The 15,557-nt window shown below is 38.4% G+C and overlaps 1 pseudogene; it reads right to left on the minus strand.

Annotated features, from left to right (window-relative positions):
• Positions 1-140: 140 nt before the first annotated feature.
• Positions 141-9,937, minus strand: LOC121259840 (annotated as a pseudogene).
• Positions 9,938-15,557: the final 5,620 nt, after the last annotated feature.

Raw genomic sequence — 15,557 nt, forward strand, 5'->3', positions numbered from 1 at the left:
TCACAAGGCTGCAAATATTTAATCAATATCAAAGTAAAATTAAAATATCCGACGAGTTTGTAAATAAACTGTTCTCCAACGTTTTGCAAACAATCGTGGCATGTGGGGGGTGGGGGGGATAAATCAAAATACAACACAGGGATAGGAAATTTGCTGAAAATAATTATAACATCGCATACCAAAATTCGCTCAGTTATTCTAAATTATAAGATTATATCCCTAACCACATCTCCCATAATTATTACATTTCTCTGATCAAAAAACAAATCGTTCAATATTTCTGGTGACCAGTTCATCAAAATAAACTTCAATACTTTGTGAGCAACCCATGTCTGAATTCGAATTGATTCATGATTGTGAACAAAATGTCCCATCGGTTTACAGATGAGATGCAGAACAGCCTGTTTGATCCATGCAGAATAATTCAATTGAAGACATTAGAAAGCAATAATCTCTTTTTGTAAATAACTGTACTTCTAAAACAAAGAGATGGCTGTTTAAAGTTTTTATCTAGAAACATACTAAACAGCTACTTCTCGCATGGCAGTAAATATTTTTCATCCTCATCCTCTTCCCTTCCTCCCCTCCCAAAATAAGTAAAAAAATAAAAGAGCATAATGTCGACTTTAATCTTGAATGCACTGTGTTGTTCGTTCTAACTATGCAAAAAGATGTTATTTGTAATTGATATGTAGAAAGAATGAGATCCTCTCTCCCATTCTTTGTCTGAATTGAATGGTCCGATTTGGAAAGAGATACATAAAAAAATTATACATACATGTAGAGTCCACATGGGTAAACATAAATGTTTGTCTATATCTCTCCAAAATGGACCATTCATATAGAGAGGATATCAATCGTTGTAGAACATGTTGGACACATGCTAAAGCAGTTCCAAAGTAAATGCCAACATCAGCTTTGATGTCATTACCTGTATATTGACAGCTTTTGCTGAACTTATTATATCATGCATTTTGCTGAACTTGCGGTGTATTTGTAGAAGCCAATCGACATAACATTACTACCCCCATCTGGTCCTCAACAAGATTGGAAAGTAAAAGGAAGCCTTCCGTGGCTGTTCGCTTGTCTTACAAGATGACATGCTGATAATATGAGCGATCACTTTCTCTAAATTTCTTAAGTGTACTCATCAGCTTCCTCGACATTTGGGTTATCACGCTCATTAAGGTTAACCTGATTCTCAAAAGCAGCAACCAAAGTAGTCAATTACAGCTTGATTAAGTTGCAGGTAAAAGTAAAGTAACTTAGTAAGGTCAATAATATTACAAAATGCAAAAGTTTGCTAGGTACACATTTAAGGGAGTTCATGAAACTGAAGATTATAAAATTAAAACCAATGGCAAGCACGGCAACCACATCTACAATAACTAAATAAAACCAGGCACCACTGCTGCATGGAATCAAATAGTGAAAAAGTGAAAAGATGACCCTTTTTTTAGGTAATTTGCAAGGAGAAATACTCTCGAGTGAATTTCTAGGATTGTAGAAGATCCCCAAAAGCTGGTCAGCCAAGGATAAAGTGACCTGTTCAGGCTTTTGATAGTTCATAGATAAGCTTTTGTTCTATAAAAGTTCAGACGTATATGAAAGTCCACGATTACTGCAGAGACTTGGACCAATAAAAGCTGGTCTCACTATAAACAAAAAAATCAGAACTTCTTATCTTGTTCAAAAGATAGCTGACACTAGGAATTTTCCAAAACAGCCCCCAAGGCAGGCATTGGCAAATCAAGTCCACAGCAAATGGAAAGGAACAAGGAAGTTCATAAGCGAGATCGAGGATTTCAGACACAAATATAAACCCATCAAAGTTGCCAAGACAACGGCGCAAGCCACCAGGAGGAGACAACAAATAGTAACGAAGATCACCATACACCTTTTTTTTTTTCGGTGTGGGGGGGCGGGGGGTTTGGTGGGAGATACCTTCAATAATTCTGCTGCAAAGTCTCCCGAGTAAATTCATAGCTATATCAGGTGAAAGGGCTCTACAAACCATATAACAAAGCGAAATCCATCATCATATAAATAAAGACCTCTGGCATCTAAGTTCTCAGCAGCCAGCGGTAACCATTTCCCAAGGTTTTTTCAAGTCAATCAACCTGAGCAGATGCCTGCAAATGAGAAACAGAAGTAATTCCAAGAATGTTAAGATCACCATCATCGTCAGTGCATACTTGAGTCCAGTAATTAGTTACCTTCAAAAGATACTCATCAAGTCGAATGAAACTAGGATATAGAAGCTTCAACAATTTTTTAACAGGTAGAGCCATCATCGTGTAACCTGCTGAACAGCGTTCATCAAGTGAAGCATCAGCATACCCTCCACGAAGAGGCTTTGATCTACAAAGTGCTAATCCATACAGAGGCAAAAAACTCAGAGACTCCGGATATATCATCCTGCCTCCCAAGCGATGTTGCACAGCATAGAGATTTCGATTATTCTTTAAGGGCTTTAACGATTCTTTAGTTGCAGAGAATTTCGTGCATCTTCCAACTTATGGGACAATGTTTTCTCGATTGCTGCAAGCAACATTGATTAATATTAAAAATAAAAATCTCAACAACATATGACATCCCCAGCTGAAATAACTGTACCTAGGCCTGCTAAACAAGGAACAATGGCACCGCAATCAGCCTGGCGATACATCTCTCCTAGATCTGCCACCACTGGTGCGGCTGCTGTGTGTACTCTAATACGCCTTTCTCCACAAGATGCAGTATACCTATTTATGCTTAAGGACAATTCAATCACTTGAAACCTTTATGAACGTGTCAAAAAAAACAGTAACTGCAATGCCAAAAGCGAAAGAGTCACGTGGAAAAAGGGGGCCACAACAAGAAATATGTTCAAAGGACATTTAATGAGATAGGGAAGATCATGTCCAAAACAAAATCAACAAGGAAAATTATTCTCATGTCTATCAGAGGAAAATACAACTAAAAATTCTCTTAAAAATAAGGAATGTGGCTATCACAAGATGGAGACCATCCAAAATAATGGTCTGCTTAATGACACGAGATTACAATAAATATTTCTGACTCAAGCAATCCCCTAAATGTCTAAAGGCATGAAGATCAACACAATAATTGTCAAACATATTGGTTTGCTGACATCATAAACTGACAATGCCTTTCTTCTTTCAAAGGATCGTTTATGCAGAATTATGAGGGGGAAGGGAGCTCATCATAATCATTTCAATGGCTATAACAGTCCAACATCTCTAATACTTCTATAATTTTAAAGCATGAAGCTTGCATCGATTGAAGCCACCTCATCAAACTATCTCATTATGTTATTATCAGATATCAATTAGTAATATAAAACGGCTTCAACTACTTTCTTTTTTGGTTTTTGTTAAGTACATCAATCATTTCTATTTGTGTCATTATCAGAAAAAAGATTGAACAATATATATCATTAAGGTAAACTGAAAGATGAAAATAATATATTGAATCAGATCGCTGATTTTTACTTAAAATTATAATTATTAAATGAAAATTATATATTTAACTAAGTATTAATTTCGGTTCATAAATAGTAGTCTTTAGTTTCATTTGTGTCTTTTTTGTTTTGTCACTTATGCTTTTTTAAGTTTTGTAACTAATGGATTCATAAATGATATTGAATTTTAAAAGATGTTAAAGAGTCTATCCACTATGACTCTTGATGACCAGGGTTATTTTGGCATACTATTTAAATAGCTCTTGGACTCTCTTCACTCAAGTAAAGTTTGTGAGATTTATAATTATGACACAGAAACAAACCAAAATTCTGAAAGATCAAAATGCAAACATTGACACCCTTATAAGGTTCAATTTACTGTATAATTCTCCAGGTACTCCAACTTGGTTACATAGGGTATTTTCATTTAATAAATTTAACTACTTTTGTTCATTGCACAAGCCTACGACTATTTATCTATAATTTATGACAATAAGACTCATCACACATATAACACTTTCTATGCATGCCTTCATGTACTTTTACATCAGGAACTATATCAGTAATTTCAACACAAGGATACAGAAGAGCAACTTGGAAGTATACTGTCGGAGTTGTCAGCAATGTCTCTTCAAGAGATAATTGCGCCGCATATGCTTTATCACAATCTACAGCTGGAAGCGCCATTAAATCCGTAGATCTTAGCATAAAGTTGCCATGATAAGATGAAAACGGACCCTAGAAGTACAAACAAACTTAATCAGCAACTTATGGAGAAACATAGTAATCAATCTATATGTATGAATTATTGGATTTGGATCCCATACACTAGGAGAGATAAACATAAAGTGGGCCTACAACATTTAATGCTGCGAGAAATTCATTCAGGTGGTGCAAATGATGTATGGCCACATTATGTATGTGTCACTCCCCTCTAGGCCCAGAGTTTGGATAAGAATCTAGGTGATATGAATCTTGAATTTCTTTGTAAGGCAGTGCTTATTGGGGCCTCACCCTGTCTACATCAAAGCATACTATACATTAACCAAAGCCATTCGAATATATCTACAATTTTGAAAGAAAAGAGGTACACATCTTCACTTCAACACAGTACAAGTATGCATGCAACAGGAAAAGAGAAAATATATTCACTTCCCAGAAAGGAAACATTAACTAATACCTTTTTCCTTCATTATTTTCACTTAATAGGCCCATGCACTATTAAACCATGAGCTATTAAATGCTTCAAATCATTATAGATATTAATGGTTGATACCTAGAGCTATGAGGTGTATCAATCTTGATAGTTCTGCATGTCTGAATGTATTATGATATGTACCTGAGTATGTGGTAAAATATAGTACAAAGACTGTATCATGAATAGCTCACCTTTTCCACATCTTATCCGCATGACAGCTTCCACGCAGTTTCCCTAGTGAGGTCTCTGGTTAACTCATTTCTCAACTTCTCTCCATGAATGGCAGATTGGAAGCTTGGATAATAATATACCTGGCCTCCAGTGTATTTTGCAAGAGTTCCTACATTAAAAGGATAGTAAAAAATATTATTTTTTAATGAGGAAAAATAAAAATACTTATTTTCAAATATCAAGGTCGTTTATACATTCTAAGTCAACTACCACAGCATAGGAATTAAAGAAGTTTGTAGATACCTGGGAGATTCTCTAAGTACAAACAAGCATACTAGCAAAAGTGCCAGGGATTATTCGAAAGAAAAGATTTGAAAGTCACAGTTAACTTTTCCCTTTTTGAATACTTCCTAAACATTACATAATCATTAATCAGCTTTGTTACTTATAAAAACAAACATAATCAGCTTTTACATGGTTCAAAAATTACCAAAGAGGATTGTGCATTCATATTAGGACCCAAGATTTGAGTCCACAAGTAGGATTACCAGTATACCCAAAGCGTAAAACATTTGTGTAACAGTCTAAGACAAGGAATCAAAGGAATATTAATGAATATTTTAATTGCAAGTGTTGTAGTATTCTGATAGTAAAACATCAGATATAAATAATTCCACAACTCATTTTTCCTTTTGAGTTACAAATTCTCACATAATCAACCTAATGTTTAAATGTTGAACAATTTAGTAGACCAATCAACCATCCTACTTAATATCAATTACAGCTTACGTGAACTACATAAAAGGTAATGAAAAAGTTCTGCATGTGCATAATCAAAATCCTCTATAATAATCAAGAGGTGGAGATGAGACATATGTAAACTTTGGAAATCATATGAAGGAAATCCACAAGCCACATCTGGGCTTATACTCAAAAAATAAGTCAATGTTCTAATTGGAGCCTTCCAATTATCATAAACTGCATTTCTCCCAAGCAATGTGGATCCATTTGCCAACTCTACACTAAATCCAGGAAATTATAATCTACCTCATAGATCCCTAATATTCGTCCGGGCCATTTAGTTTAGGTGGCACATCTCAAGTCCACATTTCTGGTTGGTATTGGCTTTCATAAAATTTGTTTTTGATATGTAAAAAAAAAAACAAATTGGTATTAGAGCAATAAATTGTACAACCCAAAGAAAAGCCCAAGCCACATTCAAGCTTTCTCAAAAGAACATTACGATTGGAGTTTGGGATCAATATGAATCAAAAAAGCTTTCTTTCTAAGCAACTTGGGATCTCATTCACCTCATACTAATCTAGAGTATTTTATGCAAAATATCATAAACCACACTTTCAACATAATTTCTCATAATGAAGATTTTAACACGTTTGAGGCACATAACATAAGCCAAAGCACCATAAACAAAAGATGGATTTCAAAATTTTCCAATATCAACTTTGACTTTAGTCGCCATAAACAAAAGCACTGAGTAACAAAACCAAAAGCATGTACCTAAAGAGGCTATATCAGTGTACTTGTCACTGAGTGCATATACATTCACTGCTATCTGGTACTTAGTTAATTCAGCAGCCATTTGCTTGTAGAATGGATCTTCAGGCAATCTTAACATGTTTTTTTATCTGTTCCATAAACACGAAGATCGTCTCCACGCAATTTTAAGCGGCCAACACCAAGAGATGGCAGTGTGTTTTGAAATATTAACAATTTCCCCCCAAGTTGGCTCTGCAGAGAGAGAGAAGGGTAAATGAAGAGTGCTAAACTCAAGTGCGGCAGGGAGGGACAAGGAAATAATCTGACAAACACATAACTCAGGAACTACAAACATTAGCAACAAACTAAGACATAGCTTATATGCATGGGAAAAGTTAAAGTTACAGTGGTGTGCATGGATAAAATTAACACACCATAACCATGAAAGCTGCCTTAAGAGCAGGACCAAAAGCAGATTCCACATTCGCATTGTCATGAAACATGGATGGCAAGCTATCTAGGAACGTTTCTACCACACTTCTGGATTCAGACAAATTGACAAGTAGATCATCTGGCAATGGCACAAATATGTCATCCAATCTGAGACAACCATCATTTGTGGCTGTGTCAAAGATGACTGCACACACAAAAGAAAATGTACAAAACATTCAGAAAGTAATTTGGCTGAAACGAGAAAATGTTTAAGCCATATCAATCAGTAGTAACACAAGTTGCATGCCTTCATATTATAAAAATGAATTGCACTGTCAAAAGTTGCAAATCCAATTTGTGTTCTGGGGAAGCCAGGCAGCTCATCCAAGCAAGATCTGATTGTTTGGGCACAATCTGCATAAAAACCAGAGGTCAACATCTATTTAAATTATGCACACACACGTAGAGAGGGAGAGAGAGAGAGATTCCGTATTCACTAACATCAAGACCCAAAATTGACAAAGATCCATTTGTTTACTTGAATTGAAGGATAATCTGCCAGAGAATAATGAAAAATCACCTTACAAAGGAAAGTTTAACAATCACACCACTTCTGCTTTGACGAGATAACTGCAACCCTCATTGTATTGGTGCCATGTAAGAAACATCCCAAAACTATAAATCTGGCCAGCCCACTTGCTGTACCAAGTTTTATAGTGGTAACTACTTGGCTACACAATGGATGTAATCTCCCCCAACCGCACAAGGGGCAAATCCAACCAATCTGATAAGTTGAAACTAAGACCTTCTCTTGTTTAAAGGGGGACGTGGCTACAAGAGCGAATGGTACCTAATCATGATTCATTATACCATTTACACATGGCATGCGATATACACTCAACCAATATTTCTCCAGATCCAAGAACTACAGTCATTATACTATTATGACCTATTATGACTGCATACTACACAAAATAACTTATATTTTATATATCCATGATAATATACTTCTTTTTTATAAGTAACAACATATATGATCATATACTATAAAATATTAGTCCTAAAACTTCTATAGCTTATATGAGCTATTATTCACAACAAACATGTTTCCATGGTAAAACACAAGATGAGAGTAGCAGCAGAATACGCCATATAACTGGAAGTGCTTACCTCAATCATACCACTTCTCACTGCAGATATAGACACGTCAATGAGGAAAAAATATACTGGAGGCATAGGAGGTCGCATCATATATTCAGTTGGAGCAACAAATTCCACGCTACCCTTTGTAAGTTCGGGTCGCTGATCCAAATCAATTCTTCTGCCAGAGGCATCCAAATGGGCAAAATACTCACCAGGAACTGAACATGAGAGTCTACATAAATTAGAATTATGCCTCAAAAGAACAATAGAGAGGAGTTCTACAAACCAACCATGATCCACCAAATTAGTGAGAAATTTCAATTGGAAATAGTGTCTGGCAAAAAGTTTAAACCACACAGCAAGTGAAGTCATAGACCTTGAAATTAAATTGCAGTACTAGTTATCTTGATGTAAAAAATAACATCGCTTTGGTGCTACTATTCAAACTCCGCAATATTATTCTAAAATTCTAAATCTAAACAAGGAATGGGCAGCTTTGGCTATCGCTTGAATCTCAGAACTTAAAAGATTCAAGACTTCAATTAATTATTTATTTTTTTGCATGCCTCCCCCTAACACTCAAATAACATACCATTTATTTTTATCCAAGTTAGTTAATCAACAACTTCCCCTTTTTTGGATTTTTATGATGATTTTTTTTTTTTTTTTTTGGGGGGGGGCAATGGGGCTATGCCAAGAAAGTTGAAAATTACCATCATTGAGTAGAGAACAGATGTTGCAGCACCACTTTCTCCCAGAATCTGTGAATGTGACAAATGGATTCACATATGTGCGACATCTTCTACATCGAATAATGCCTGTTGAAGTGAAATTAACTACTGGTACTTCTTCCTGAATAGATAAGAATAGCAATTAAAAAGGTAATCAGAGTATGCTCAATATTGGCCATTTTTTACCATCCTAGGTTTAGAGACACTCACCCCATCAGGAGCTTCCGCAAGTGGACAATTACGGCTCCAAGAGGCAAATGCCACCTTGAAGCCAAAGACTGGGAACTTGGAATAGCGCTAGTAGTAAGTCGTAGATATCTAGGATCACAATTCGTAGGATACATCTCAGCCAGCAATTTGGGCTCCACATCACCTTCTAATGGCCTTGGAAGTGATTTATAATCAATTCCCGGATCAATTGATCCCGGAACAGATGCAATGGAAAGTGAGCTGAAGTCTTCCATCAAACCTTGGATGGAACCACTAGGGGGTCCAGAGCCAAGATGCTGCATTTGGTCCCTTGACTGCATGCCCAAGGGTGCTGCCACCGGTGGATGTGGAACATAACCTCCTGGTTGAGCAAGATAAGGGAAGGAAGAAGGTGGAGGGGCAGATGATGCATAACCTCCTTGATGAGCGGGAAAAGGAGGCGGTATAGGTGGGGCTTGTGAATCTGCATTAGACTGCATACGGACATATCCAGGAAATGATGACTGAAAATTTGGTCTGGGAGTTGGAAACATTGAATCTGATGAAGAGTAAGGAGCACTCAAGCTGGGCACTGCAGAATTTACGGTTTGAGGTGGAGATCCCATTGGCACTGGAGGTACTTGTGGCTGTGGATGAAAGGAAACTGGCGGAGTAGGAGGTTGGGCTAGTGGTCGACCAATGGTGGGGCATACGAAAGGGGTGCTTGAGCTGTTGAGTGAAAAGGTGGTGCTGGGAAACGCTGAAATTGTCCAGCAATGGGTGGAACATTTGATGTTGGTGAAGAAGGCACAGATGGATCACTAAACCTAGCTATTGGTGGAGATCGAAAACCAGAGGCCTGTGATCCAACCACCTGTGTTGACGAAGGCACCATGGGCTGTGAGCACCTGGTGGAATAGGTCTGAAACCAGAGGCCTCTGATCCAACCACAGGACCTGATGATGAAAAAGGCATCATATTTGCGGAGGAGCAACAGCGAAAGGTGTAGCAACAGGTCTTGCAGGAGGAAACTGTTGGCGACCAGAATTTTCAGTCCCCATGGAGTTTTATCAATAGCCAATTGGTGTTCTGTTATGGCAACACTCTCATGACCTACACCCATGACAAGAAGCAACACCAGAGTCATGGTGGTTGCACACAGAGATAAAAAAAAATTACGTACATCACCCTTCAAGAAAAATGCAAAACATCATCTAAACATGGATTGAAAAACCAACATAGGCAGAGTAGAATGCACAACTCTTATCTTGAGCATCATAGCTGACAATCTTCCCATAAAAAAAAAAAAAAAAAAAAGGAAAGACAATAGAAGTGTATAGAAGCAGTGTCCACTTCAAGTCAGACTCAAAGAATCAAATAAACAAGGAACACATCTACACCCGTCCCAAGACGTCAAATTCCAAACTCTTATATTATCAAGTACCTCCTCATCAAGCCATTCTAATATATACATCCAACAAAAAACCAAGCTTATTTGTACACACATAAAGAGACGCATATCTGCAAATCCCGTCCAATTTTTTTAACAATATGCATCATTAAGCAAGCATCATAAAAAACACCAATGATGATTTGGTATTATTGCGTCCAAAGTATACACACACTATTAAGCGAAGGAGTAACAAGTGATACCACACACTGATTATACCAGTCCACACCACAAATTGGATCATAATAACTGACAATAAGATCCCAAGAGAAGAGAAAAGTAAAGCCATATAGTTCCATAGAGTTCAAAGAACATTAAAACCAAAATTCACAGTGCCCACTAGCCAAAACTGGTCAAATCCGTTAAGCAAGTTTTATAGCAAACCAACTGTAATGATCAAAATTGAGATAAATCAATGAAATAAAGAATACCATTACATTTATGCGCGAAAACAACAAACTCCGTTCAAAATTGATAAGCTTGGAAACATATACACGAGTCGCAATTAACTTTGGCGCACCGAAAGCGACCAAAACCAAGCAATTCTTACTTTGAAAGATCTCCAGAAAAGCAGAGAGGGCATAGAGAGATCCGCAAGAGATCGAAATCGGCTGGTGAGAGAAGTAAGAGAGAGAGAGAGAGTAACCTGTGATGGATCGGAGTAGGAGAGAGTGGGGCAGATGGAGAACGGGAGAAGTACGTGAGACTGCGCGTGCCGTATCGAGTTTTTTTTCTTTTACACAAGAAAGCCGAATTGGGGGCTTGGCTTTTAATTTTTCGGTTAATATCAATGGAGTAATTTTAGCCTTTTCTCGTCACTGTGATGTATTAAATTGAAAATCACAACCAATCAATATTCAACACTTGTCCCTTAATAAAAAAATAAAAAATAAACTATGAGCATCCTTAGCCAGCCCTAGGTGGCATCCACCACCACCGGGTGGCGGCAGTTTTTTTTTTTTTTTAGATTTTATTTCTAAAATAATAATATTTAGAATAACATTTTAAATTTTTTTATTTTTTTTAGGAAAAGATGAAAAATCTCCTCACACTTTGAGGAGAATCTGAGTACCCAACGATATTAAAACCCATACATGCTTTAACAAAAGGATAATGATATCTGTTATTCTGTTTGATTGCATGGTTGACATAACTATACGAGTGCTACATCACCGCACTCTCTGTACACTCCACATGAATTATTATTATTATTTTTTTAAACGCAGCATAGGGTGTGTTGCAGCTGCAGCACACAGTAGGCTGCAATAAATATTTTCCCTAACTATACATTTCTGCTTTTTCCTAGAGGGCGCCTCGTCTTCTCTCTAAAAAATTCAATTTCTGTGAGAGCCGTTGTCACCTCCTCTCATTCTCCTTTCGATTTTTGCACTGTGTATACACTTTTAAGGTAATGTTTTTTCTCTTCTCCCTCCACCGGTTCGGTTTTGGTCAGATCTGCTGCTCTCCAGTCACCATCCACCTACACGTGCCTTGTCACCTCATCCTACAGCCGTCGATCTACTAGGATAGAGCAGAGTCACGCCAAAAAGCTCAGTGTGTGGCCCTTACGTGCAGCTTGTTTCCACGCATGTGGAACACGCACTGCCTCGCAACAACGCTTTCGATGGCTACACACGTCGTACCAGCAGCTTCGTCTCACCGTGATCTTCCAAATCTGGGCCATCTCGTCTCCATCCCACGGCGGTGGCTACCACGAGCCATCACAGGCCGGGAATGTAGATGATCAGCAGATCAGTCCACCTGATGTCAGATTTTTTACTATGTTATTGTTTTTCCTAAACATGATCTCGAAGAATGGACTACATATCTATCCAAAAATTATCTCAAGACAGCAAGCAACAGTGCATCACCAATCTTACCGCTTTCAGTGGTGGTTCCATTGTTCGCAATTTTTTGCGAACAGCTTATTTCCGTCTTTTAAGACAACATCCTCTTTGTAGGACATGAGTGAACACCAATAAATTGGTCGCAAAAACTCTTTTTTTTTTCTTTTTATCCACCACTTTGTACTGTGTTATGGTTCTAGGGTGTTTGTTAGGGAACTCCACTCCCTCTTTTTGTATCATCTTTTCTAATGAAATATACTTGCTTGCTTAGGGAAAAAAAAAAAAAAAAGATAATGATATCCTTACACTTCATTTACTATTGTTTTCTATTTAGTTTTTTTTTCCTTTTGCTATTTGAATCTAGACTAAATTCTCAGAACATGATTTTCTTGCATATTTTATAAAAAAAATAAATTCAATCAACTAACGTAATCATGTAATTTAATTAAAATAAATTTAATTTTATAAAAATTGACCTTCTTTTACTCTTGAAGTCAATTTTTCTAAATTTATTTTTAATTAATATACATGATTACATTGGTTGATTGAATTTATTTTCTTTTTTATGCAAGAATGTCATGTTCTGAGATTTTTAATCTATATTCAAATAGCAAAATGAGAATAAAAAATAAAAAATTGGGTAGTAAAGCAACAATAAATGAGGTATGAGTGTATCATTACCCTTAACTAAAATAAGAAAATTTAAGGAAATGCTAATGGAGCTCTTCAAACTTACCGCTTAATTATTTTAATTTATTTCTTTTTTCTTAATGATAAGAAAGTGATTATTAGTAAAGTTGTGTATTTTTTCTCTTTAGTAGTAACTAGCAGTACCTTAAATTTAAATTGGTAAAACATTGTCTAATTTGAATCCTGTAAAGGGATTTTCCCCACTTCACAAAGCCCGTTGGGTATCGGCCTAATACTCGTTTTCAGGGTCACCAAGACAGCTTGAAGCAAGGGTCACCAGGGAATGGGATCAAGTGACTGATAGGATAGATCAGCCTACATCACTCGGCCACATTTTGGACCTAGGAATTGTATGAAACGCAGCGGGAAATATACAGAACCCTCGATCTACTTACATGGGAACATCTAAGCTCACAAAGAATAAAAGCAAGGCCAGGAAACCACGCAGCATTAATGCGCCACTACTGAGCTACATGCACATTGACGGTCGTCGCAGAACCACGCCTCATTAAATAACTCTGAACAGGAAAAGTATAGGGCATGCACTCCATAGAAAGAAACACAATATGCTCATCCCTAGACCCATGATATAAATAGCAAGTCTTAGGTACGAAAAACTCTCTCTAATCCTATATTCTCACTTATTTACAAACAAAGAGAATTTACTAACTTTGGCATCGGAGACCCCTGGCATCAAGGCCGCCTTCTCCTCGTTGCCTATTTTCCTATCTATTGCAGGCCCAAGTTTTGAAGGCCTAAGTGTCGGAGCCTGGCCCAAAGGCGTGCAAAACACGAGGTTAACAGTGGCGCCGTCTGTGGAATCCTTTAGATCTTACGTGTATTTAGTACGCTGAGGCAACTTGTTCAGACAACAAGCTCGCCAGTTTACCGGCGACATGGAAGCTGATCAACAAAAGAACCAAGTTCCTGGGATTGAAGAGGGTGCAGTGGAAGAAAGAGGACGCACATCCGAAGATATGCCTACGAATGGCGGGGTAAGCGAGGTGTGCCCGGCGGTGGGTGATTACACCTTGCGCTACTCCCGACTGTACGCAGGTCTAAAGTGAGTTCGAGATGAGACAGAGGCTCAGAAAGGCGAAACCAAACGAGCCGTTGGAACTCATCCGCTCAACCTGGATCGACCAGAAGTCATAGCGAGAATTGGCAGCAAAATGACATCTGAAGCCTGGAGCGCCATGCAACAACTTCTCGCCGAGCACCAGACGTGTTTGCATGGAATCACGAGGATATTTCCGGAATAGCACCCAAAGTCATACAACACAGACTTAGCGTAGACCCAAAGGCTAAAGAAGTAAGGCAGAAGTGTCAGTGCAGAAAAAATGCCGCCATAGCTACAGAGCTGGACCGTTTGCTGACTGTTGGATTCATTCAATAAGCTCACTACCTGAAGTGGTTGTCCAACATGATACTTGTGAAGAAGCCAAAAGCAAATGGAGAATGTGCATCGACTTCACCGACCTCAACAAAGCCAGCCTGAAAGACAGCTTCCCACTCTACGATGGGTCACTGTATGCTCAGCTTCATGGGTGCCTACTTGGTTATAACCAAATTCGTATGAACCCCGAAGACAAGAGAAGACTTCATACATCACTGACCGAGGTTTGTATTGCTATACTGTATGCCTTTTGGGCTTAAGAATGTGGGTGCCACCTACCAGTGGGCTGGTTAATCGTATGTTCAAAAATCAATAGGAGAACATGGAGGAAAACTTTCACGATACTAAGGCAGTACCAAATGAAGCTGTGCTTTCGGAGTCGGATCAAGGAAGTTATTAGGATCATGGTGTCAGAACGCGAAATCGAAGCCAACCCTAAGAAAGTAGAGGCCATCCTCAACATGGCCCCACGAAACATAAAACTAGGTGCAAAGGCTGGTCGGGCGAGTGGCAGCCCTCAATAGGTTTGTATCAAGATTCACCGACAAATGCCTGCCTTTCTTCAAGGTCCTACGGAAAGCACAGTTATGGGATGACGAGTGCGACTTGGCATTTGAAGCCCTCAAGAAATACCTCACGAGCCACCGCTTCTCAGCCAACCCTGTGTGCGGAAACACTGACCCTGTACCTGGAGGTCTCCCCTCAAGCCGTCTCTCAACATTGGTGCACAAGGAGAATGGGGTTCATAGGTCGGTCTACACCAGCCGGGCATATCAGGGGGCCGAAGCTAGATATCCTCGCATAGAAAAACTGGTCTTTGCACTGGTAGTAACCATGCGCAAGCTGCGTCCATACTTAACTCACTCAGTAAGGGTCTTCACAAAAACTCTTTAAAAAAGGTACTACAATGATCGGACGTCAAAAGGCAAGTGCTAGCAGACTTTGTTGCTAAGTTTATTGGTTTCTCGGCAGAGAACGATAATGCACCTTCCATGAAGCCCTGGCAAGTATTCGTTGATGGTTCATCTTGCCGGGTTTGAGGGGAGTGAGAGTGCACATAGTTACATCCGAGGGAGAGGAGTACAATTATGCCATCAAATTGGTGTTCACAACGATGAACAATGAGGCAGAGTATGAAGCACTGCTCTTAGGTCTAACAGTGGCCAGGTCTCTAGGCTTCACAGCCATCGAAGTATAGGCTGATTCTCAGTAGTGGCCAATCAAGTGCGAGGGGAGTTTGCTGTAAAAAGCAAAAATTGAAAAAATACTTAGTACTAGTAGAGGCCGAGCACCCCTATTTCAAAAGATTCAGCAAGTACCGAGGCAGAAAATCAGAAAATGGATAAACTG

This window comes from Juglans microcarpa x Juglans regia, chromosome 4D (genome assembly GCF_004785595.1).
Source record: "Juglans microcarpa x Juglans regia isolate MS1-56 chromosome 4D, Jm3101_v1.0, whole genome shotgun sequence".
Classification (NCBI taxonomy): Eukaryota; Viridiplantae; Streptophyta; class Magnoliopsida; order Fagales; family Juglandaceae; genus Juglans; species Juglans microcarpa x Juglans regia.